Source organism: Heliangelus exortis, chromosome 12, assembly GCF_036169615.1.
Source record: "Heliangelus exortis chromosome 12, bHelExo1.hap1, whole genome shotgun sequence".
Taxonomy (NCBI): domain Eukaryota; kingdom Metazoa; phylum Chordata; class Aves; order Apodiformes; family Trochilidae; genus Heliangelus; species Heliangelus exortis.
The window spans coordinates 15111018-15135759 of NC_092433.1; the positions used below are offsets into that span (position 1 = coordinate 15111018).

The following is a 24742-nucleotide window of genomic DNA, read 5'->3' on the forward strand; positions in this document are numbered from 1 at the left end:
AAACTCTTTCAATTAGTATTTTTTTCTTTAAAGAGATATAGACTCTTTCCCTCTTTCCATTTTGCTTTGGGATGAGAGTGGGAAGAGAAGGAAGAGACAAGACTTTTGATGAAAACTGTTCATTTGGTTCTGTGTTTTTCTGTACCCTTCTCCTACAAGATCTCATTTTTAAAATACTTACATACTAAATTTCCCATTAAATTAGAATTTTCTCAAAAAAACATTTGATTGATACAAAAAGTTCCAAACGCAACACTTTGATTGGCTCTAATTACTATTAATAAATGCATAATGATGTTGATAAGATTAACAAACCATTCCCAAAATTCATTACTATATTCACTCAACAGCATAAACTCCAAATTAGCAGTAATGCCAGCAGGCTATTAATATTCCCAGATTAACAAAATGCAAGCAGATCATACAAGGATGAGCTTGAATTTTGCAAAACAAAATACCTGGGTAAATATTTATCACAAAAGAAAAAAACATGTTCATTAATATGTGTCTAGCACAGAGTATTATGGAAATAGATACAGAGGTTTTGCAATATTTACCCTGAAGGAGTGAATGTATTAAGACATTGGAGCACAACATCCTAACCCATAAAATGGGACAGAGGAGCTCAGTGGTCCCTGGATGCTGCAAGTCTGCTTTCTAGGAGCTCCATCCTGCCTTGCTGCAGTTAGAGGAGCAGCAGGTCAGGACACAGGAGCCAAAACCCTCCTGAAATAACAGATGGGTCTACTGAGTTAGAGATAAAACCTCTATAAGAGCTGGGTGAAGCAGATTGCCACAGGACCCATTTGTGAGCATCACCCTGGCTCAGCACAAAACGTGGTCCCTCACCACCAGGGCATGGAGAAGGGTGCTCCTCTTGGCCCTTCCCAGCAGGTGTACGGAGAAGGATGTGCTCCCCTTGTTCTCTCTTCCCAGCCAGATGCCAGAAATGGCAGAAATCTGTGCACCTCAGCAGCACAGCCTCCTCCCTCCCTAATAGCAGAGAACCTGCAGCAGCATCAGCTCCTGGGTCCAAACCATTCCCCCCATGTCCTTCCCACCTCCCTCACCAAAACCATCCCAACTCCCCCAGCATCCCCAGCAGGTCCATCCACCCAGCTACCCTCCTGCACAGCAGGAGGACCAGGGAGGGAAAACACACATTCTGGTTGGCTTCCCATTCGTCTGATTCCCCACGGCACTTCCAGCATAATATATATTTCTTTTTAAAGGTAGTGGAATTGAAATAAATCCATACTGTTTGCCAGTTTCCAGATTACATAATCAAAGTCAACTGTGCATTCACAAATTCCTGCCCTCTCTGCTAGCTAATCTGACAGTAGCAGAGGGGGAATATAACAGGGAAAACATAATCTCCTGCAGTATTGTCTTGATTACCCCCAAAAAATAAAATGCCTTCAGTTTATAATGGCCTGGTAATGAATTAAACATTTTGAAATCCACAAAGGAACCTCAATACTGACATATTTAAAAGCTGCAAACACAGTCAAAGCAAAGGGGGGAAAAAAAGAAGCAGAAATATGCTTGAAATTAAGTGGAGACAAATTACTAAGACAGAGATGGTGAAGCAAAGCAATAGGCACACCAGGGAGAGGGGAGAGAGCCCATTCACCAGTCTAAGTTCACACACTCAGCGTCTGCTTTCATCTGATATTAAACAAAACAAAGTTACTGCAGCTACAGTTTCATTCACTTATCAAAAATACCCAACTGGAGTTTCAATATACTGAAGTATCACATTTTAAAATCTTTTGTTTGGAAGCTGCTACAGGCTCCCTGGTTAAATGAAATATTACCCTACTATGCTGGGAGGTGCTGAGATCCAGCCATTAGCATGGCTTAAAATGGCTGCAGCAGTTCAAGGCTTCTGTAACTTATTGTACACAACACCAAGGAGCACAGGAGAGGGGTCTCTTTCCTGGCTATACACTCTTTTAAATTTAACAAAGTCAACGTAATTAGTCCCATGAGCACTCCTCTAGTAACAGCTTCAGCTCCCAGCACTACCGAGCTCTATGCTATGCAGTAATTATGCTACCAAGCTGTCAGAGCCTCCTTATCTGCATGCAAATTAGTTCATATGCTATACATCTGCTATAATGACAGTATTGAAACAAGAATTTTATAATGAAGCCATCCTCTTTATAGCAACATCGCACAATTACTTTATTAACATATTGCACAGCCCTGTCTGTAACTGCTCCCAGTCAAATAGCCAAATTTTCCATTCCCCCATACAGCAGGATCTTCCTCACTTCTCTCCCTGTATCTTTAAATAAAAGGAACACGAACTGGAATTTCTAAACTACCTCTGTACAAGACCACTCCTTCATTGTTCCAGGGGAAGTACTGCACCAAATACCATTAAGCGTGACTAGGTGAACAAGCATTCCCATTATGCTCCAAAAGGTTAGGAGATGAAACAGTAATAATCAAATCAGCAGCTGGTTGCTCCCAGCCTCGACATCAATCATCAGCTCCTGTCGACCAGCGGCTGCCAGCCCCCTGGAGGAGGGGGACCGCAGCCCCACGACCCCATGGACGCAAAAGGAGATGACAAAAAAAAGAAGGAAGCCCGAGGCGAGAGAGAAAAACCTCCTCAAGACAAGAATGGGCAATGCAGACCTGGCGTTTGGGAGACCTTCTGCTTGGGAAAGCCACGGCGGTGGCAGCCCCAGCACGGAGAGGCTTAGGGAGGCAGTGATGGCGAAGCGCGGCTGCCGCCCGCATCCCGGCGCCTCCGCCCCTCGCAGCCTCTGCAGCGCGTCCGGTGCTCTGGGCTGCCCCGGGAGCCCTCCCGGTGCTCTGGGCTGCCCCGGGAGCCCTCCCGGTGCTCTGTGATGCCCCGGGAGCCCCCTCAGTGCTCCGGGATGCCCCGGGAGCCCCCCCGGTGCTCTGTGCTTCCCGAGAAGCACCCTCGGTGCTCTGTGATGCCCTGGGAGCCCCCCCGGTCCTCCCGGATGCCACAAGAACACCCTCGGTGCTCTGTGATACCCCGGGGGCCCCCCCGGTGCTCTGTGCTGCCCCAGAACACCCTCGGTGCTCTGTGATGCCCCGGGAGCCCCCTTGGTGCTCCGGGATGCCCGAGAAGCACCCTCGCCCCTCCGAAACACGCAGCAACGCTTCACAACACATCAGCATCGGCTCTCGGCCCCAGCTCTCTTTCAAACAGTGTCCGGAAAGTTTCATGGCTTCTCGATCCCAGGGCTTTCTTTTTTTTTTTTTTTTTTTTTTTTTTTGCCAGTTTGGGTTTTTGGGAGACGTATACATTTCTCTAGCAAAGCTTATTGACAAAAACTAACCTCAAACAAATCAAATCAATAGAGGATTTGACTAGTTTCCTCGCGGGTATTTTATGAGCTCTTCATTAAATTGTGAGCTCTTCATTGCATTACAAAAAGGTTCACTTATTTTACTGTTAAAAGGAAAAAAAAAATCCATAAAGAAAGCTGTGTGAACAGCTGAACAGCCCTAAAGCTCCACTAGATTTTCACACCTATTTCTCAAGCAAGCACTTCATTTTTAGGTCTATTTTTAACCTTCTTGCTTGTATTACCACAAGACACTGGTGATTTGTGGGAGCTACCAGGGACCTGCACTCCGGCCCTGTTGCAAGGACAAACCCTAAAACCAGCTCAGCATCTCCCCAGGGTACCAAGAAAAAGTGAACTCTAATAATGGGGAGTAGAAACTCTGGGATTTTGTTTCACTTATTTAATCTGATACAGTTTATTTATACCTTTGACCAACTGGTTACTTTCCTAAAAGTCAGCTTGGGAACACAGTAGTGGTGTTTTATAGGTCTCTTCCCCAAGCAGGAACAAAGGCATGTGGATGTGGAGAAAAAAAAAAACAAACCCAAAACAGAACAAAAAAAACCCTTTCTCCCCTTTTCATGGCTTATTTCCCCAAGCACCAGAAAGGTGTGGATAGGTCTCAGCACTACTTTGTTCTTCATGCAAATAATTTCTTTCATCAATTATCTTAAAGCCATTTATAAACACGACTGCTGTTTCAAAGCCACCAGGAGATAGGTGAGAATTACCATGGACAGCACAAAGATGTTCAAATACTAAGCAAATCCAAATCTTCTTTCAAAACCTATATTTACAGCTTCACTAAAGCCCTGACACCACAGCACATAAAACAACAAACAAAAGAACTAGGGGAAAAGGCACAGAGCAATACTTCTTTCTGCTCTAAAAAAAGCTGGTTTTATTTTTGTCAGCATAACCTGTAGTTTGCTGGGGTTTTGTGAGATCAAATATTTGATCAGTTTATGAAGGGGATGATATTCTGTGTTTGCCTGAGGCAATAGGGTCACTGGATTTCATGACCCTGGAGTTTATTTCAGCACTTTGTTCCCATGAGAAAAGTGCTAAATTACCCTTTTCCTTTGGGAGAAGAAAAAACAAAATCAGAATACATCACAGTCCTCCCACAGCTACTAACAAGATCTTCTGTAGCCTTTGACACCACCTCATGAAATAATGCAACACAAGCCATCTTATTAGCAGTCCTTGTGCACCTAACTAAATGGACTGTATTTTCAGAGCAGCCAGTCATGCAAAAAGCAGCTCTTATCTGCTGGAAACTCCTTCTATTCCTCTGCCATTTAAATCTCTTTCATACTGCTGTTGTTCGGGTCAATTCCATTGTCACTTAATATAAAAAAAAAAAAAAAAAAAAAAAAAAAAAAGTCAGCTGAAGTGGGCTTGGGTCATGTCCTGGAGGTGGCATCTATCTCATCTGTTTTTTGAGGCTGACAAGGTAAACATCTCAAACTGAGCTACAGCTCCAGACTCCCTTTGCTCTCACACACTCATCCAGACCACTGGTCAGGCCAACAATCAGCTAATGATGGACTGAGCTGCATTCCAGGACCATCAATTTCTCTTCATTGGCCTTCAAGGGCTTCTAGAACATCAGCTTGGATGTAGATATCTGCAGTCACCCAGCATCCAGCATCACTAACCCAGTGTCACCAATCTGGCTTCCTCACTGGCACCAAATTTTGGAGTCAACCCACCTGTACTTCACCTAACAGCCTCAGCTTCTTCATCCTCCATCCTTTCTCTTCCTCTTCCATCTCTTCTCCTGTGTCTCTGCAATATTCTTTCAAAACTGGATGGGGTTTTTCAGTCTCACTGGCCCCAGAACCTCTCTCATAAGTGCCCCAGACACGCTGGTACTCACTGGGTGGCAGCCTCTCCTCATGATATACTACAGGTCAGTGCTCTACCTAGGATGGAAACAACACCCTCTGTCCTGCCTCCTCTAATCTCAAGGTTTCTTCCATCAAGTGAATCAACTGTGAGTCTCTGGCTGTGGTTTGGAAGCTGAGTTGTCATTGCTTTTGTTGCATTATTAAAGAAGAAATTCTGCCATCAGCACAATAATCTAGAAAATAAAACCACAGGAAAATCACCTGCAAGGTAGGTAGGACTGCTAATGTAGGTCAAGTTTTATTTTAAAAATATCCTAGCAATGTAATCTGGGAACTGTTTACTAAGAAGCCTCTTATGAATTCTGAATTTTGAATCCATTCACCACTGTTTTTTGAAGCAAAATCACATAAGCACACACAACTCTTGTTCCCTGATTTCAGCAACCTACTCTGTGCTTTGCAGCTCATACACTTCGAGTGCTATTCATGAAAATGGAAATGATTCTTTCACACCTAGAAAAATATAAAAAAGTCAAATTTGTCAGTGAAAAACACCCCAAAGCATTCAAAGAAAAAGCTGAGGATCACTTCTTGATCTTGCTACAATTCTGGCTGCCCAATTCATTGAGATAAATATCATGCAGGGTCCTCTTATAAGCAAATCTTTCCAAAGTCTATTTTTTTCTGGCAGCCAATCCTTGAAGAATTTAACAGTTTTCCATGAAGCTGTGGCATTTGCTGTCCCCCTCACGGTAGCACTACTGACCCCAGCTTGGAAACTGTGGCACCACAACCAGACTGCAGGAATACTGCACAACCAACTTGAAATATCAAAATACTACAGTGACCTTGTTTTTTAACATATTGTAAGGTACTTAGTGTGTACGTGACCCACATTAAAATGTGGGATTTGGGCTTTTTTCTTTTTCTTATATATATTTTCCCCCCCTCTGTTAAACAGCTGAGATTACTGTTGCTCCTAAGAAAAGCTTAATCATTCTAATTTCAATTTTGTAATTAAAAAATAAGGAAGCCAATCCCAAACTGGGACTACAGTGGCTGCACTTCACAAAGGGGAGATCTGACAGGGGATAAAGTAATTTATTCACTCCTCCTTCCTTCACCTAGAAATTAAGTACTTTGCAAAAGATCATCAGCAAGAGATTCAATGTGTAGGCACTGAGACCCCTGGCAGTGCCCTTTGCTGAGCAGAACAGCTGTGTAGTGGATGGGCACCTTGTCCCAGCAGGGAAAGTTACAGCCATCACCACTGTAAATGTTGCAGTTTTCTGCTTTTCCAGCACTCTTGCAAGAAAACCCTGTACAGAAATATCACCACCGACATAGCAAAGACTGTTAACTGAAAAAAATGGCTCTCTTTTGTCTTAAGTGTATTTAAATTCCAGCAAGCGCTTCCATTGCAGGCAACCCTTGCTGCTTTCATAATTTAGAGAAACAACAAAATGTGAGGTTTTCTGAGAGTTTAAAGTGCTGAGATCCAGGTAACACCATTTAGCACTGACTGTGCAGCAGCACCTCACTGCAGAGTCCCCTTTGGACCAACAACTGAATTAAAGCCTGGTGAAATAAATGAAGAAAAGTCATTTCACCTCACCTCTGCACTAGGTGAATGTATTCAAGTGCTCCCCTTTCTGCAATTCACCTATTTCCTTCTAACTGCAACATCTTCTTGACAAGAATTTTACATGGACCTCCCATTCCCCAGCAGAAGGAAAAAAAGAGAGCAACCATTTCCTCCAGCATGCTGGGGAACTCACCCATTTATGTGAGGTCTCTGAAATCTCTGTTCCTCCAGTGCTTCCCCAGACTGGTGTTTGCAAGAGGGAAAGTAAAGTAGCATCAATCTCAAAAAAACAAACCCCACAATTTTGAAAAACTGGTTTTTCTGATTTCCAAATTCACTTTGTTTGCTATGGAGTAAGCAAAATGCTTTGTGCTGTTGGCAAAACAAGCAAAGCTAAGAAGGGGGATTTTGAAGGGCTTCTCACATCCTATCTCTAACCATCCCAAATGGGTAACCCTAGCTTGGTTTTCCTTTTAATCTTCCTGGAGAAGAAAGGTAGCTTGCATCTAGAAACATTTCACAAAAAGCCATATGGCTCAGGATGCAAGCATAGCAACTGACTGTTCTTTTCCCTGCACCTAAATAAGAATTTACAAGGTACATGAAGCTTTATTAGGTAAAAAGTTTGTCTATAACACTGTTTCCAAATAAGACCACATTTTAGCATGTGGTCCACACTCCAAATAAGACTTATTTTCAGTATTCTCAAATGGTACAAGATCAGGCAAAAGATGATAGGAAAGACATGGACCTAAATGCAATTTCGTGATCCCACTTATAAGGTCTTCAGGAAGTTGGATTTTTTAGTACAAACCTGAGAGGTAAAAGCAATGGTTCTGTTTATTACCTTGTGTGAAGTGATTATACAGCAGTTTATTGCCTTGGTTGCAATAAAGAACTGAGTGCCAGCTCTTCTGGCTCAGGAAAAGCACCACATTGCTTTGCAATTAAAACCAACATGGAATGGTGCCAAGGGTAAAAGGTGGAGAAAATCCTAATCTCCCTCAAGCAGAACGAATGAAAAAGCAGAGCTATGGCATAAAATCTCTTATCTTTGCTTCTGATGCTTCTGAGTTTATAGAGAGCTGGGGCCACCTTACTAGGGCTCCAACTGATGGTGAGGAAACCTCAGCAGAATCTGGGAACCTGTTAATTTCTCTTTCCAAAAGAGAGGGATCATTAGATATTAGTTAACATGGCACCTTACTAAGTCAATATATGCCTTTCTCTCTTACATATTTCATGTTAGGGATTATCCACTGGCAACTTATCCCATCCATCTGCCCTTAGGGCTCCATCTTCCTACACACTATTCTCTTCTGCTTACACTGCCACACATTCCTGGTGGGAAGCTTACACATTCCTTTCCCAGTCTTCTTTCTCTCCAATGCTCCAAAACCAAAAGACCCTCCTGAAAGGCTTTTCAGGGTGCCAGGACCACTGATTTTTTGCTCAATGGGTCATTTCACAGTTTCCCTTTCTTTATACATCAGTCTGCATCACCTGTTGTTGGCAATCTTGTGTATTGATTTCCTGCTGAACACCTACAGCCCCTGGCACAGCTATGGGATGTGACTAGGGTGTCCTTTCCAGGCTCCACCATAATCTACCAAGAATAAAAAATAGTGAGAGAGCTTTAAATCTGCTCTCCAGTATGCACTAGCTGTCTTCTTTAGCTCTAAGCTTAAGCCATACTAGAATACAGTATGAATTGGACTCATCAGCTCTTACAAACACAAGTAATCCTTATTCACTAAAGCCTGTCTGGAGATACAGTGGTCATTATCAGAGGTCTCTGAAGGCCTCTGCAGATTTTCTTTCTTCTAGAGTGGTGCACAGAAAAAAACAGAACGACTCTGGTTTAATAAAAATACATGCACTATACTAAAACATATTTTACATTGATACAGCAACTCAGCAAGAAATAATAAAACACACACACAAAAGAAGGCTTTTAAGTTTGACAGCTTTCAAGTCTGATTGCATTGTTCTTTCTCAAGTCTAGAGGTGGTCCTCTCATAGGGTAGGTAAAAATTTCCATGCTCTCTAGGAAACCTTTTTAAACACCCAGCTTCTCTGCATTTACAAAAGCTGTGCACCTTCAAAGTCCCTTTTAATGTGCCAATGTGTTAATAAAGAGATGATGCAGACATAGGTTTAAGCTTGGTAAATCAGTGTTCCCCCAAAACAGACAGCAGCAGAACCCCCAGTAAAACAGCAGTTCAGGAGCAGCATGGCTTCTTTCTAATCTAGAGTCTATATGGAGAGGGAATCTATGGATCATGCATGATTTACTGTTCATGCAGATCAGGAGGAATATAAATGGATTTTGACAAACCTGCAGCAAAGCTTCTTGCAGAGCAGGGCTTTGGAAGCAATCTCAAAGGATGCCCAAAGGTGCTCACCTCCCACTGTACCAGCTGCTCCTGAAATTCCGTGGCAGTCAGGCACCGTGGCAGAAACCTTGGCACCTTGTCTTCTGCTCTTACTTCTTCCACATATGTTCTCTTCAAAAGGCATTTTAAGACCAAAGGATGAGCCAGAAACCTGGGGGGACTTTTGATCATTCCCAGCATGGAAGGTCTTAAGTAGCATTTCAGTCTCAGCCATAGCAGCAAATACAGCAGTGGCATTGCCCTTATACCTTGGTTGTAACTAAAGAAACCTCAGCTTAGAATTTAAATGAGAGAATTTCCACTATATATAGAGGCTGGGTTTTCTTTCATTTTTTGCTTTCTCCTCTCCTTTCTCCTTGAGGTTTAAAAGAACCCTTACATGAAATGATGTTGTATAGGACACAACTCCATTATACCTCATAACTTCATATATTAAAGTGGCTGAAACTCTGGAAAAGTTTTAGAAGAAGCTGGTGCTCCTGTTGATCAAGACTATAGCCTACACTCACTAGATAATAATTTATGGACTACAAAACCTACTCTGTCCTCCACATTTCTCAATTAGTCCCAATATACAGTCCACACAATGAGATTAACATAAAACCCAGGCAACATCAGAAAGCTATAAATCTTCACAATAAATCAGCCACTTCCCCTTCATTAGGCTTTGCACAGTTCATATTATTTTCTTTCTGGAGAAAATCATGACTAGTTACTGTCTGCCTTCAGAAACAAAACCATCAGTAACATTTCCACAGGGATCATCTGAAATGGATTTCTAATAACGTACAGGTTAAAGGTTTTCTTGTTCTCCCCTTTCTGCATCCAGCATTTAAACTTTATGGTCCCGATGACACTATGAAAGGCACATGTGTTTAATAACAAAACTTGTAAAGAAGTGGGTCTTAAAACATACAACTGAATGCTTAAATATAGAACAGACATGAACTTGGGCAGTCACTTAATACAGAGGAACAGGTTCTATTTATTCCTCCAGCAGTCAGCTTTAGCATAGGAATAACTGACACAGCAGATAAAGGTTCTTATCTTGGGCTGCTTGTATATAGCACTTCATCAGTACACTTAGAGGCACTTTACTAAAGCAGGGATGTATTGTTATCCCTATTTCACAGAAAAAGAAAAGCTTCCCAAGGTTACAAGAGAAGGTCACAAACACATTACTGCAACCACAACCTCCATACCTTAATTCCTGGGCTTTGCCCATTAAGCCACACTCTAAGAGCTTCACAGATTGATTTTTCATATGAACATTTAACTCATTTCTCAACACACCTATGAGCAGTCACATTAATTTGTCTTCTAAGTTGGACTGAATTAGGCCAGCCTCTGCTGTGTTCAAGTAAACAACACTAATGGCCTCTCTGGAAATGGAAGAAGTGGAAGCATTACTTCTGCCTAAACTTTGGAGGAAACATGGATGACTCTGATAGCTCTCACTTAGATAGAAAGATCAAGAAATATTTCAAGCCCGAACAATAAAAATGTAGGTAATGCTTAGTACACCTCGAGGTAGAAGTCTGAAGAGACACATTCCTGACTTAATTAATTCACAGAAGTTTAAATCCACCCTTCCCTTGGAGAAGTAGCACAAAACACCATGACAGAAGTTAGGGTGACACAGATAGCAACCCTGTCCCTGTGGCTCAGTTCCTCCTGTACCCTGTGAGGGAGGTGACACCCAGATGCCACCCTGTATGGACCAAACACCACCCTGCCCTCCAAACCTTCATGCAAAAGATGGCTTGCAAGTCACATCACCCACAGTCATAATAATTTTGGCCAGCCCAGGTGCAGATGGCAGCCCCTTTCTGACTTCCAAAGGCAAAGGGAAGCCTCAGAGCACCTCTGATGAGAAGACTCCAGCCAAAATGTTCTTTTTAGTGACAGTTTCCTTTGGTTTCCACTGGCAGCCAGGAGCATGCTTACCTTTGCTGCCTTCCCTCTGTCTTCAGCAGGGCATCACCCTGGCAGAAAAGGTTCAGCTCAGACACATGAAAGCTCCAGAGTTTTGCAGCTGCCTGCTTGCCTTTCCCTCTTCTGCCTCAGTTTCCTGTCTTGCTTTACACGGCAAAGACTGAAGAGTCCATTTTCTTCAGGTGCTTGGACAGCCTATTTGAGATAAACCTCAATTTTCAGAAGTGCCAAATCCCTTGGCTCCTGCTGAGCACAAATGCATCATCACTGCTGAGTGCTGGGGACGTGGGACAGAGCTGGGCTGTCCCATGACACAGGAATGCTGGCAGGCAACTCCCACTGCTCATCCCAGGAAGCTTCCCCGTGTTCCTGAGAGGCAGGTTCAAACCGGTAATACCATTTCATAGATGAGGCAACTCAGACCCATACAATCCTTGCCTTGCTAGAAGCAACAGACTGAGGGAAAATGCTGCAATGTTCAAAAAAGGCTACAGAGTCCAAGTATAGCTGCAGCATTTATTTACCATCCCTTGTTTCCCAGCTCAGTCACTGAGGTTAGCCTCGAAATTTAACACAATTATCACTTGGAGGTCTGCATTTTCTACAGCTTTTATTCTGAACTGCAGCACAGAAAACAAATTAAATGAATAAGGCACAGCTTCCATAGAGAAAGCAACTGAAAAAACAACTGTGCCAGACATTTCTGCCCTGCCTGTCTTGCCTGTTGTGGCTGTGACAAGGTGGAAACAAAATATAGCACAAACTCCCATCTCTGCATGCTAAAACTCACAGTGACACCACGGCAGCACTCAGGGGAAGTGGCTGAAATGTTGTCAGTCACCAGGAACAATTCCAGAAATAATGGAGCTACTGTTCCCCTTCCCAATCAAAAAAAAAGTGCAGGGTCCACAAGCACCTACACCAAAAAGGGTCTGGGCTAGCAATGGCAGATCCAGCACATCAAGATTTTTAGGAGTACTGCACAGGAAAGTAGTGGGGAAATAGGACACTCCGGACTCTCCAGAGATTGGTTTCAGCTTCATGACAATTTTTTTACAAGCTATGGGACTACAGAAAGGTATTTAAGCTACAACACCCAAGCAGTAACTAAGGTTTACACAGTTTACCAAGGTCAGAGAGAATTGTCTCCCAAATTTTTACTGCTTGTGAACAATTCTACAAATACCTGAGTAACTGCCATGGCAGACAACAAAACACGAATATTTCTTCCTACACAAAATTGCTTCTGATATGTTTCTCTTTGAGAGCTACAACAATTTTTCAAAAGCAAAATTGCTCTATCTGGATAAAATAGAGAATGAAAGCAAACTCCTTGTGCAATAGCCCTCAGACAATGGAAGATGGGGAGAGGTGGAACAATCCCTCCTCACCACACACAAGGAATTGCAAGTTGGAGGAGGTTGGGAAAAAGCAGGACAAAACCTGCTTGCAATAGAAAACTGATTTGCAATTGTGATTACAAAGTTGCTGTTAAAATACCATAACACATTTTTAAAGCAGCTCATTACCAATTTATTAAAAAATTAGGGCTTCTTTGAGACTGTGTTTAAACTGCTCTTTAAAAGCACAGTGCTGGCTCACAGCATGGATCATTCATTCTTGTGCCAATATAGATACATACACAGTGTGTGTTCATAGATACATTACAGTTCCTTTTTAAAAGTGTTTTTTTGCATGCAAGTTAAGTCTGGGTTTTTTTCCACATTTGAACCATGAGCTGGATACATTTCATTTGCAGATAACATACCTTAACTTGCTGGAGCACTAATTCTAAATAAGCATAAATGTTATTTTAACACTTGCATATCTTACACAGCAATAAGCAAAGTTATTAATAAAGACAAGAAAGCATCTCCCTCCATGCTCCAGGAGATCCAAGACCATTCCCTTCTTGAAAGGGTTGTGTGGCTTTAGAGAGAGGTAAAAACCTCATTAAAGCCTTTAGCCTGTCTGGAGATTTTCTCATTTGTTCAGGCTGAGAGACATCTTGCTTTTTTCTCGACGGATTAACAAACAGAAGAGGAGCAGTGCTTCCTTGTCCAAGTTATTATTTTTAATAAGGAAAAATAAATACTAATTAGAATACAAGCCAAGAGCAGTCCTGATGAAGTGGAAATGGTTTTCTCCCCCACCAATCAACTGGACCACAGAGACTGGGTACCCATAACAGTAAAAGGTCTCTTTTAATTGACTGATACATTAGCAACTTCTGTCAGCAAGTGGCCAGGTTCAACTTTGGGCTCAGTAACAAGCTCTCAAGTTCCCTCTGACAGAATAAGCCACAACAGTGCTGCATGACTTCATCCAGCCTCACTTTATAATTACCAGCCTGTTCTTTACTATTTTTTCCTATCTTAAATACCACTTTCTCAAAGTGATGCTGGGGAAAAAAAGAAATGAAACCAATTTTAATGAACTCATGCAAATATAGGGCTGCTGAAGCGAAATCACAGACCTAAGCAGAATACTGTATTGAACACATTTGTATGTTTTATGCAAAGCTCATCTAAATTTGAGTAATTGGACCTAATTTGGCAATCTGCACAATCAGTTTGCAAACTTCAGCCACTGAATCTTAAGTATGAGCCTGGAAAATCGTTAACATTTGTATTTATCACAGTGGTCCCAACCCAGCACACTACTAAAATCTGCATTCAAGTGCTCTGAGTGAGGTCTTAGCATAGGGGCAGTATCCAAGAGAGTATCAGGGGCTCTGATTATAGAGAAAAGTCATTGATATATGCAGATCACATCACACAATTTCAATCTCAAACCATCTCAAATCTCAAACCAAATCTCTGAAGCTTAAGGCTGGGAGCCTGACTCCAAAAGCCCGTTGTCTTTACTCCTTTTCTGTGCCATGCTTATGTGAAAGAAGTTCTTCAGATCATAACCAGTGCTCTATTGCTTTTCATCTCCATCCTCTCCTCTTCTCCAAGAGCCACTGGTTGCCTCCTGTTTCCCTCCTTATGCAGATGTTAACCTGGCCCTTTCCCTGGGTGGATGCACCTGATCTCCACGGAGCAATGCAGGAACCAGATGTGTTTTCCAGGCTCCATCCATGAAGAGAACCAAACCACTCTGTTCAAGGGCACTTCTCCCATGCTCCACCCCCAGCTATTTTGGCTGCAATGAAATTTATTTTTCATTTGTGTCTCATCTTTCTTCAACAAAAAAAATGTAGTGGGTCTCGAAGTTATGAAAACCTTCCTGTTTCACATAGTTTAAAATACTTTGTAGGAAAAAAAACCTGGTTCCCATTCAACTTTACTCAGTACTGGAAGGCAAAGTGTATTTTTCAAGGTGAAAACTGCCAGTCTGAATTTGAATCAATTTGAATCCATTTCAATGGGAAGCTTTACAGCATCTCAGCAACCTACTCAAATCCAGGAGGGGCAGCAGCCCACACTGGCATTGAGAACCCTCTCCACACAACCTGAACAGCACTAGAGCTTAAATATGGTTTTGTGTCAGTAAACCAACCTTAAATCATATGCATAGCCAAGATTTATTAAAACAGAACTGCACCAAATCACAAGTTCAGTTTCTCTCCATGTGTCCTCAGGAAATGTGTTAATTGTTCACAGCTCTAACACAGATTTTCAATACATCTGCAAGACACAACAACACACATGCAAGGTGGGAGGGGGGGGGGAAGATCTGATTTTTTTTCAGTGTACAATCTAGGGATATTCAGCACATTTCAGCATCGTGGCTTTACCCCTTCTCAAGCCTCCTTCTTTATCCACCATTGTTTCCCACTGGATCCTGGGTGCCCTCCCATCCCTGATGTAGTGGGATGTAGTTTCCTCACACACTCAAGCCACAAGGTTTGACCTCCAGGCTCATCATGGGCATCTCTGCATTAGGACAGCAGGGTGGAGGACAGATGTAACTTTGTTTACTGAGGAGCAAATGCTGCAGAGCCCAGAACCTGGAATCCCAAGTCCTGCATCCTCTTTATACACTGAAACACAAATTGCTGTCACAAATTAGATTTCATATTTTTGCAGCTCGCCTTAAAAACTGTGACTTGAAGCAATGTGATTTAGGCAAGAATTCAGGAGGGACAATTACCCAAATCAGGACTTCTGTGCAAAGAATTCCTGTGAGGACTTTTACAACACAGACAGTTAGAGAAATCTTCTTTCTCTTTCACCATTATAATATTTCTGTAGCCATATTCTCCTCAGTTAACCGGGGAGTAGTAAAACCAGACCTTCTAGTTTGCATCAGGAGAAAATTTCTAACTTACTCAGCTCAAACAAATTTTAGGAAAACGGCTGCTTAGGTGGAAGGAAGTCTCTGATGGAGAAAAGTTCAGGCCAGCTCCAGCTGGAAGCACACAGGCCATGCCCAGCAGCATCCCACAGGCTCTCTTCATATAAAATGAATTAATTAGCTGAACCATACTGCATGTTCAGGACATCCTGCTCTTTAGACCATGAACTAGCAAGCCCTCACTAGACAGACAAATGAGAAACTCCCAGCTGCTTTGGCAGCACCAAATCCAAGAGCCTATCTTCTAAACCAAACCATTCCCTATGACTGTATGGCAAGTGAGTTCCTGTATCTTGACAACCCGTTCATCCCAGCCTGTCAAGCTCCTAGAGAAAGAGCTGGGGTGGTATTAAATTGGTTTGAAATGGGAGATGTCACCAGAACTGAAGTTTCAAATGCAGCTGAGCAATGTATCTCTTTTTACTGCTGAAACAGAGAAATGAGAAGAACTAACAGGATTTTAAGGAAAAAGGAATTGCTAGAAGAGAAACTCACTTTTCAAGTCATGGTGCAACGTAGTCACATCCAAGAGAATTTCCCCAGCTGGCATAAGCTTAAACCAACTGTGTTGTACTGCCTCCAGTACTCAGTGTAGCCTTATCAAGCTCCAAAGTTTCATCATTAAACCTGATCCCAAATGCTGAGAGACCATTCCCTTCAACAACAGCCTCATCAGGTGTCTTTATTAATCGCAACTAACAAAATATTTTAATTCAGGGACCTTCAGGGGGAAGAGGCAGAGTGGGGCTATGTGCTTTGTTTCATATGAGGATTTGACAACTCAGATCTGCAGTGCCTGGTAAATATTTTATGCCTGTGATCCACTGGGTATGCAGTGTAATTCTGGTGGTTTGTTTTGCTCTACGTTCGCTGCATCTCCAATGTTATTTGCAACAGCTTCATGGAACAGCAACAAAAAGAGGTTTCATTCCTCTTTTGGACAGGATTGGCTGACCCATCTCATTGCTTCATGCAATTCAGAAGGAGCAACCATTAAAACAGAAACTCAAAGTGCTTTTTAACTTTTAAGGGGAAAAAAATGGCACCACAGATTTACATATAGATAGCATTTCAGGGAAGAGTGATGCTGATTTCTCCTGCCTTGCATTTATTTACCCAATCATCCTAACAGAGTGGTCAGAAGAGGAGCCTGCATCAGGGCACTGCTGAACACACATCTTTGTGTCATCACCAGCAGTTAAGCACGCTAGCATTAAAATAACATTAAAATCATTGACCAATGAAAAGAGATAATGAAAGCAAAATGCAGAACTATGAGCACAATTCCACAACTGAGCTCCATCCTAAGAGACTTTGAAAAGGTTTCAGATCTAACTCCTTAGTGAAAACAGGACAACAACTTAAAATTTGAGAGTCACTGAGGAGGGGCATGGTGGAGTCCATCCCACATCCAGGCAATCTCTGCATCCCAGAGACACCAAAGCAGTGGAGACACCAAAACCACCACTGGCACACAGCAGTGCAGGTACCAAACCACCACTGGCACATGGTAGACCTGCTGTCTTCAGGGAATACAACAGTGAAAACAGCTGTTCTGAATCACCAACATCTTAACACATCTCAGAGGGTTTTCTGGTTTCATCACAGCACATGGATAGGATGGTGCTTGGTTCATTCCCCCCCTGCTATTCCAAGTCCTTTAATAGCACATTACTCAAAACCTCCCATTCTCTCTTAGGAATACAAATGATGCTTGCAATAAACTCTGTTTTAAGGAGGTATGTGCCAGTGAAAGACTGGGATATTTCTAGATCTCCAGTCTCTTTATGCAGCTTAATGCTAATGAAGGAAACCATTTTTTGCACACAGTGAAAGGGAACAGATGGTGTCACAGTTCTGCTGTGGAATTTAAGCAGAGTGACAACCTATACAGCAGATCATCATCATGGGTGAAACTCTTTTTAGGCAGTAGCATGGAGGGTTTATTTGGTTTTTATTTACTTATTACTCTTCAATATTTTGAGAAGCTTCTTCTTTCCTTTTTACAATGTAACCAAAGACAATGCAATGATAATCCTATCATTCTACAAAACCTCAGGAGACACATGATGACAAGTGTTTTAAATACACTGTGAAAGGACAGCTTAAAAACAGCACCTCATATTGCAAACTGTGCTTTTCCAATCATGTATCTACCCAGATACCAGTTGCTGGCAAGCAAACCAATGAAGGCTTAAAAGGGACACTGTCAAGTTGAAGATCACTCCTCTGTCTGAAATCTGGTCCCTAGTTCTAATAATGCCTGCAAGGCAGATGATAAAGAAGTCTATTTTCATTTTCAGCAGTTTTATATTTTATGCTTTTGGTTGGCAGTATTCTGTGTGCAGTGCATCTCAATTTTCCTTTCTAGGCTCCCTTGCATTTATCCTGGAGAAAAACAAAGGTTAAAAACCAGGCAATTAAAATTATCGTTGGAAATTTACCCCAAAATAATGAGTTTAAAAGGAGATTTCTGTCCCACATATTGGTTGCTGCTGTTGTTTACTAAATTGTTAGTTGAATTCTTCTGACCCCAGTGACAACTGTCAGACATATGTTTGCATGTACTGATCCTACTAGAGGCATCAGAATCCCCACCAAACATCCCCCTCTGGTGAGACAGACCACATGCAACTTGAAGATTCACAATTTTTAGCATCTTCACTCCTTTAGATTTATCTTCTTTCAACTTATTTGAACTGCCTGTATGAGTATTTTACAGTGCATCCCAGTAAAAGCAACAGATGATGTGCTCATTCACTCCACAATTCACATCAACAATAGCCAATCTCTGCTCAGCCCATATCCCACAGGAAAAGGGATTAATCAGGCAGCAGCATCTTGGGACAACAACAAAGCTCAAGCTGCTGAGTTAGGGTTCAGATCCCTCCAGGAAACCTCTGGACTCTGAACCTCTGGAAAACATTTGTTTGATGGCAACTCCATTTTTGTAGAGAGACAGAAGATAACGTGCCCAAAGCTAAACACTTGCAAAAACTTACAGTCTTTACAGGAAGCCATGGAAAATCAGGTCTTGGACACACCTACCAACTCCAACAGGCCTATGGGCACACTGCTGTTTGTAGTGTTCTCAGTTATGATTTTGGGGGAAACAGCAACAATCAGCCTGTAAGATGCTGTGAAGCCCAATTAATATATTAACATATTCTGGATGAGCACAGATGAGGGGGCTTGAGATCCAGGGAAAGCAGAGCAACACAAGCACCGCTGCATCAAGTGCTCTGACCTCAAGGTATTGTGCTCCCTTAGGTCTGTACAACAGCAAACTCTAAAAAGATCTAACATGAAAGAGAAGCTCCACTCTTCACTGCAAGCAAGGACCACTTTAAAGTCCCCTATTTAGTCAAGCTTTCTCTCTATCTAGGGATAAAATAACCTTTTCTCACTAAGACAATTCTTTGCAAAAGGGGATGCCAGGGCTGTTTCAGAGACGCAGGACCTCCAGTAACACACCACAGGAATCATCAATCCCACAACACCAAACCATCCTTGACCCCAAAAGCAGCAGTAGCTACAGGAAGGATTTCACTACGATAGATTTGGGATGGGAGCACTTCAAGTGTGGGAAAATGGTAAAATATTCACAGAGAGTGAATTAGAAACTCACTCGCTGGAGTTCACAAGATGTAACCTGCTGATTAACACGTCTTGCAGGGAGGGAGAACACAACACCAACACCTCCTTTCAGCAGAAATGAAACAACTCAGGTTTTAAGGCAACAGGGCATTTTTTTTTAAACGTGTCAGGTAAAATCACCACTGTGCTCCAAAGCACCCAAGCTCTTGCTGCAGAAACCAAACAGCTACTACACAGCAAGTGTGAAGAAGCAGGAAGAGAAGAGCTTGTCAGTAAATACTGCTAATCCCTGCAGGTAATACCCTTCCCGTTAAATTGTGCAGCATTTTCCAGTCTGAGGCTTCTCAATCCCATTTAACATCTCTCAACACTGCAAGCAGACACATCTGAGCTCCCACTCTTCCCTCCCCCAAATTCTGCAAGGCTGTTTTTGTAGGCAGCAGCCAGTTAAACTGAAGGCTGCTGGTACTACCCCGGGAAGCTGTAGGGGGGTGGGTGAGCCGCACAAAAGATCTCAACACAAAAGGCCATCCTTTTTATTCTTTTTTCCTCTTCGTTTTCTCCAGCTGAGCCATAGCTTTATTCAATCAACACTTCAAAAAAAAGATGTGAATGTGGGAAGGGGTAGGGACTGGGGGTTTGGGGGACAGGGTGGGATGGGGGGGTAATATGGGGCAACAACTATTTTAATACAAACAATCAAATTTTGTGGATGAAGGGATAAGGAGCCATCAGCTTCAGCTCTCATCTTCTCCCTGCTTTCAAATGAGCCCTTTCCCCAGCGCTCACAAAAATCCCTACAGCATGCTACAGATATTTTCCGATTTTCTTTTTTTTTTTTTTTTTTTTTTAAATCCCCACGAGAAGATGTAAAGGGCCTGACACCGAAAGGACAACGAACATCTCTGCATTCCCAGCAAGACCCCCACACAGTGTACATAATCACACGAAAAACATGGCTGGCTGGTGCATCGACAGATGCAAACGAGAAATACCAAGACTTAGCCCTTATTTAGATCACGGCAAAATTAAATGGAGAGGCGAGGGGGAGGAAGGGAAATAATTGTGGCTGTGTAACATGGCTGCACAATTTTCAAAGCCTCACGACTGCCAGCTTGCAGGGAGCAGGGAAAATGTGTGGCTGCTCCAAAGGGAGCTGTTCCTGCCACCCCAGCAGCACAGCCCGGCCGGCAAGCACGAAAGGCAGGGAAGAACTAAAATAGTTTACCTGATCAGTGGAACTTCCCGGGAGCCGAAGGTAGGGATTCCAGAAGTAACGCAGCACGGAAGAATAAAAAAAATCTGCTTGGATCCTTCTGGCAGTCCACAGTCTCATCTACATGCATCTGAGCAAGTCCTTACCAGCAGCTGCTTCTTTTATCAAGCCCACAGGCACAGCAAATTAGTCCGGTTAGACAGTTCAGTCAATGTGGGCTATTCACAGCGTGGCTGTTGTGCGAGTCTGGCTTCTCCTGTCCCCCCCTGTCCCCGGGAAGGCACCCGCCCACCTCCACATGGCCCTGGATAAACACGGCTCGCTCGGAACCCACCGCGCAAGCCACATGATGCTGACAATCAACAGCACCGGCACAGACCTCTCCCTTCACCCAAACCAGGCACTGAGATGGGGGTGAAAAGGCAATGCCTAAGAATGGGTTCACTTTAAAAGCAAAAAGCCTGATTTTTTTCTCCCCTCCACCCCCCCGCTCCCCTTTCGTTTTTTATTCCCTCTCCTTCCCGCCCCCTTTGAGAAGAAAAACTCAAACAAAACCAAATGCAAAGGTCTGAAGATGGGCACTATCTCGCTAATCAACTTAGCTCTGAAAATGAAGTGTCACTCTGAAATGTCACCCAGCCTTTCAAGATGCACAAAACGTCAGGCACAGCCCCTGGATGCAGCCTGGTGCTGTCCTGGAGATGATGACCATAGCCTGTGCATCCCTGCTCTGTACAAATCCAAGGATTTTCAGTTTTGTTGTTTAAAAATGAAAATGTGACAAGCCCTTTTCCCCTCCTCCTTTCTCCACCATAAACCATCTTAAAATATGCATGTCAAGTTAAACACACACACACTGCAATAAAGCTCCAGTGAGGTGGCAGGAGACATGCAGTGTCTGCCATCCTTGAGACTGGGGAGAAAACCCAGTGAACACAGCACAAGAGGATCCTAAGTAAACCCACGAGTGGGATCCACAGTGTTGAAGAAGCAATGTTTATAAAAGTAATTTGATTTTTCTGTCTTTGCACAATGGAGAAGGACTGAGCCCTTCTCTCTCCCTCCTGCTCCCCAACGCATCTTTAGGACTAACAGTGCTCTTCATTCCTCCCTTCCAACACAAGATGCAAATATATAAATACACACATACATATTGTCTCCTATAAACACAGTTTCCTAAACTTTCCCTTCACAAAGTAGCACAGGTCACTGGAAGAGTTGCCTGATTTGGTGATGCCCAACTACTTCTTGTCAGCATTTACACTTAGCTAGGAGCCATCTACAGAAACCAAAGGTAAACACTGATAAGGTACTTGATGCTTAAAAAACAGAGGTTTAGGCAAAAAGGGGTTAAATAGGAACACATTGTGGCATAACATCACCCAGTTGTGTAGTTGGCTTAAAATCCTGGCTCCTGGAGCCATCACACACAAACCACACAAACATAAAACTCCATAAAACCTTCTTCCTCTTCTAGAAAGGGAAAGGAGCTCAATGTTTTTATGGCTCTGAAAGAAAAGTTTGAACTAACTCCCGAAATTCCTCAGCGGCTTAAGAAAAGAGAAAAGATAATAAAAGGTAGAGGCAGGAAAAAAAGAATAAGAAAGAAAACCCAAACAAACCTCATGTTTCCTATGCCATTCCCAGCTTCATAATGGTTGTAAGGCTGGCAATATCCAAGAGCAAACGAAGCTTTAATTAGGACCACTGTCTGAATGTGTCTGTAGGTTGCAAGAAACGTCTCAACAAAGGTAAGACTGAAGTGTGGAAAACTCTTGGAATTTGCTATAAATGACTTTCATACTTGATGGAAGAAATAAAGTACAAAAACATGAACTGGAGGGGCAGGGAAGGAGCAGAGCCTTCAGCAATCCTGAAAGGCAAAGCTGTTCCTTTGCTGCCTGCAATTTCCAGTGTCAGCAGTAAGCTGTTATCTTTAATTTGCTCCTGACCAAGGTTTGCTGCTACCACTTCCCTCATCTCTGCTCCCTCATTACCTCTCTTGCCTGAAAGGTGAGAGGAAGCAGGCAACAGGATTGAGGTCACTTCGGGATTGCATTACAGAGTATTTAATAAGCTCTGCACATCACTGTCCCTCATCCCATATGGAAGCATGACCCGGGATGCAGCCTAAGGGCAGTCTATATTGCCAGCCAACCTGCTGCTCACAGAAATGCACAAGAAGCCACAGAAGCACCCTGAGAGCTCTACACAGCTTGGGTAGAGCCAAGCACATCCACCTGAGAGCTTTAATACTGGGGAAGCCATAAAACACTTCCCTTCTGGTTGGTTTGGCAAATATGTGCCCAGTCGACAAGACTACGGGAGAGGTGAAGGATGCTGCACCCCCAGTGCCTCCCCTGGTGATCAGATCACAGCTGGCAACACTCAGCACCCTCATCTTCCTCCACCCCTTCAGCAAGATCCACTGCTTGGTATTCTCAGAGGGAGCCTCCAGGTGTCCAGAGCCCAGGGACAAAGCTGCTGAAAATTCAAGCAGGAACAAAAGACTGAGTATGCACAATGCAAAAATATGCGGGGTAGGTGTGATACCTGCAATGCAAAGTGCCTCATTTTCAGGTAATTAATTAGAATTTAGCGTTGATAAAAGGCCAAACCGTTCTCCCATTTTAGTCAAAAGGAGTTTGTCATTATCCTTGATGGCAGCAGGAAGTGGGACATCAGGGAATAAAAGGGTCCAATTCATCACTTTGAATAGGTGAAAATGAAAGTCTGTTCTTTACTATTCTAAAAGACAGCTTAGAACACTACTACAATTCAACTTAGTATTTCTTATAAATAATTTGAAGCAGGATAAACTGATTTTTAAGTAATTGTTCCTTTGTTGAGGGAATGCAATCTATTTTTCAAAAATCCTTTGAGGACTTTCTCTCTAGAGATCTCAGAAGCACTGATGCTCCGCATCCCTGAAGCACCCCCATCTATTTGTATAATAAAAAAATCATCTTTTAAAGATATACTCTACAGTATCACAGTAAAGCAGACTTCAGCTGATGCATGGTAAACAACACTTCTAATAATCACAAAACAGCAAGAAGACAACCTTCCTGCTGAAAAAAGAAACAACTTTCTATTAAAGGAAACAGTGCTTGCTGTACTGAATCAGAGATGTGTTTCTCTCAAGTGGTCAATAACTAATATTTCACCAGTATACAACAAACAAGCAAATCATGAGATGCTTTATTTACATACACCTGAAAATCCCCTTTTCACCCTTAGGAGATAGAGGGTGCCCTGAAGAGTAAGGGCAAGAGTAAGAGTAAGAAAGTAGCACACAAGAGACACCATTTAGTTCTTACATTTATAGATGCGAGTAAATGATGCCAGAAGGATCTTTCACAGTTTTATCAGTGTTTATTGCTGCATCCCAGCCTTGCTCAGACTGCAGAGATGCTCTGCAAAGTATTCTTTCAAATTTGCTTCCCTGCCACAGAGTCTTTTTCTCGAATTAGGAATGAGAAAGAAAAAAAAAAAAAAAAAAAAAAAAAAAAAAAAAAAAAAAAAAAAAAAAAAAAAAGTTGATTAGTTTTGCAGTGCTTAATAGATTCTGGCACAACCTGGCCTCTGCTATAAACAAATAGCCCCAGCACATGAAACCCCTGAAGACTGATAAAAAGTAAGCCTGATTTCATCTACCCTGGTTGCATGCAGGCATTTATATTGTTAACACACAAGCTTTTGTTCTGCTTAGCTGGAGGGCAACTCACATTGCACTCAGCTGAGGCACCTCTGAAGGTGTGTTGGCTGCCAGTGACATGTATGGGGATGTTAACAGTGCTTCACAGAGAAACTGATACCCAGATGTAAAGAGATGCCATTGAGTTCAGAGGTGGGAGTGGTCCTGATGTCAGTGCAGCCACAGGGATTTATAGGGGTGTGAGGGTACAAAGCACCTGGGCTGAGACAGCCACGGGTGATGGACCATGGCCAACTGGTTTCTCTTCAAAAGAGCTGAGCCCTAAGCAGAGGAATGCTGGTTTGGGACAGAAAAAGATGGAAACACTGGAAATGTTCATGAGAGCAAAGGGCATGGAGACAAGAGACCATTTGCTGGACTCCTCGAGACACCAGGGGGACAAATGCTCCTGCTGGCAGGGAGAGGTTTGGCCTTTCCTGTGCCCTTTGCCATTTCCCTAACATTGATTCGGTGTTCAAGGATTGGAAAACTACAGCTGGCTCTATGGTCTGGCAGGACATAGGGACATTGCACCATCCACACCAACAACCTCCCTCCTGCTGGTGCCTGCCCAGAGAGCTGTGCAGATTCCCTGCAGCTCTAATTATGGCCCTCAGTAGCTCTTTACTGGCCTAAGAAGATCATTTAAAATCAAAATTAGGTGTTGCAAAATCTAAGGGGAGACAAAATGATCAGGATCCAATTTTTTCTGCAATACTAAAACATCAACATTTAAGTCTGACATTTTTAGAAAGCCATGAGCTGACAAACACAGGAGGAATCCATAGCTGTCCTCACTCCTCCCCCATCATCATGTTTTCTTTGA

The 24742-nt window shown here is 42.8% G+C and overlaps 1 protein-coding gene across 31 annotated transcripts in view; it reads right to left on the minus strand.

Annotated features, from left to right (window-relative positions):
• The window catches only part of MAGI1 (membrane associated guanylate kinase, WW and PDZ domain containing 1), a 328716-nt gene that overhangs the window by 105875 nt on the left and 198099 nt on the right, over positions 1-24742 (minus strand). Inside the window, exon 1 of one of the 31 annotated variants that reach the window (XM_071756243.1) lies at positions 20232-20493. The exons of the other annotated variants lie outside the window; for them this stretch is intronic. The gene's annotated coding sequence lies outside the window, so the exon portion shown is untranslated. Of the gene's footprint in view, positions 1-20231; positions 20494-24742 lie in introns of those variants that run through there. 31 annotated transcript variants of the gene reach the window in all.